Source organism: Anabrus simplex, chromosome 2 (assembly GCF_040414725.1).
Source record: "Anabrus simplex isolate iqAnaSimp1 chromosome 2, ASM4041472v1, whole genome shotgun sequence".
NCBI lineage: Eukaryota > Metazoa > Arthropoda > Insecta > Orthoptera > Tettigoniidae > Anabrus > Anabrus simplex.
The window spans coordinates 1,147,151,417-1,147,153,633 of record NC_090266.1 but is presented as its reverse complement, the minus strand read 5'-3'; the positions used below and the strand labels follow the sequence as shown (position 1 = coordinate 1,147,153,633).

The following is a 2,217-nucleotide window of genomic DNA, read 5'->3' as shown; positions in this document are numbered from 1 at the left end:
TCATAAAAATCGTACGGGTTTATTACGATTTGTTTTACGTCGCGCCGACACAGATAGGTCTTATGGCGACGATGGGATAGGAAAGGCCTAGGAGTGGGAGGGAAGCGACCGTTGCCTTAATTAAGGTACAGCCCCAGCATTTGCCTGGTGTGTAAATGGGAAACTACGGAAAACCATCTCTAGGGCTACCGACAGTAGGGTACGAACCCACTATCTCCCGGATGCAAGCCCACAGCTGCGTGCCCCTAACCGCACGGCCAAGTTGCCCTGTCCTAGCCCTCCCCTATCCCATCGTGGAAATATAGCCTGTGCAGGGTGTTTGCAGAAAAGTACAAATATTTTTTCTGCTCGTTACCGGTAGGCCCTGAATGCATATAGCGTCAAAATAAATATCTCAATATTTCAAACATGAAGTTGACGATTTGATGTTTGTAACACAGGTAGTATTTAATAATGAACAATTTAGGGCTTTGCTGACATACATTACAATATTTTCGGGTGCCAAAACGTTCGTTTCTTGTACGTAGAACGTTTTCACATAACCTTCATACAAGTGTATAGAATTATTCCATGTGTTCGTGCTGCCAGGAAGATTCTGAATGTTAATTACATTTTACTAGCCTACATTAAGTTTCTCCAAATTTCCTTTTCTTATACCTTTTTATTACGGTACCTACTATATTCAAAATTCACATCAATACTTGCTTACTGTGTGAGGGATTGCCTTCCTTCACTTTAATTCATCCTTCAAGAAGTTGCTGTTGACGCGGCCTCTTCTGTCTACTGCCACATTTCTCTGTTTGGCAAATATGTCTTCCTCCTTTCATAATTACTGCGGCATACGTTCCACGTCTACGGCAACTTCATTCGTTACTGGTACCGGATGATGTCATCTAACCTTCCGCGGTTTTTTTTTTCCTTCACTTTCTACTTTCTGATTGGCTTTACCGTTTAATATCATTAAAGTTCTTTCCGATTATTATGTACAGTATTTAATTCTTTCTATTGATATTATCTTAACCTTCAACCGCTCACGCGGCCTGGCGACACGTTCGTCCTCGCGTGGCCTGGCGTCACGTTCGTGCTCGCGTGGCCTGGCGTCACGTTCGTGCTCGCGCGGCCTGGCGTCACGTTCGTGCTCGCGCGGCCTGGCGTCACGTTCGTGCTCGCGCGGCCTGGCGTCAATTTGGCCGCGTATTATTTTTGATCATTTTCATGAATTTTTCTTCACTTCACCCGCATCGTTTCGAAATAATTAGGACTGCAACTCTGACAAAACTTCACAAGCACATTTTGGTTAAATACTTTACAGAAATATTTATTACTCAAACGGCCATACTATGTTGAATAAACCGGTTCTCGTCCGGTCACCGCAGTTAAGCAACACTGGGCGTGGTAGGCACTTGGATGGGTGACGGCTTGCGAACACCAAGTGCCGTTGACTCATTTCCCGTTGTCCGGCTCCAAGGCTAAATAGTTAGCATGCTGGCCTTTGGTCACAGGGGCCCAGGGATCGGGAATTTTAACCATCATTGGTTAATTTCGCTGGCACGAGGTCTGGGTGTATGTGTCGTCTTCATCATCATTTCATCCTCATCACAACGTGCAGGTCACCTAAAGGCGTCAAATAAAAACCCTGCACCTGACGAACCGAACATATCCTCTGACACTCCCAGCACTAAAAGCCATATGCCATTTTTAACCAAAAATCTTGACTAAATACTTTACAGAAATATTTATTACTTAAATGACAGAAATCTTTAAAATAAATTGCTAAATGGTTAGCGTGCTGGCCTTTGGTCACAGAAGTCTCGGGTTCGATTATCATTGGTTAATTTCGCTGGCACAGAGACTGGGTGAATGTGTCGTCTTCATCATCATTTCATCCTTATCAGACGCGCGGGTCACCTACGGCCGTCATATCAAATGACCTGCACCTGGCGAGCCGAACATGTCCTCGGACACTCCCGGTACTAAAAGCCATACGCCATTTCATTTCATTTTTCAAAATACACTGACTGACAGAGCAAATGCAACACCAAGAAGGAGTGGTTCGAAAGGGATGAAAGTGGGGAAAAAAACAGAGACGGCACGGACGAATAATTGATGTTTATTTCAAACCGATATGCAGGTTACACAATGCGCACTGCATCGATTCAGTAGGATGTAGGACCACCGCGAGCGGCGATGCACGCAGAAACACGTCGAGGTACAGAG

General features: G+C 44.8%; 1 pseudogene; it reads left to right on the top strand.

The window, feature by feature from the left end:
• The first annotated feature begins 1,325 nt into the window (after positions 1-1,325).
• On the top strand, positions 1,326-1,443 carry LOC136865086 (5S ribosomal RNA; annotated as a pseudogene).
• Positions 1,444-2,217: the final 774 nt, after the last annotated feature.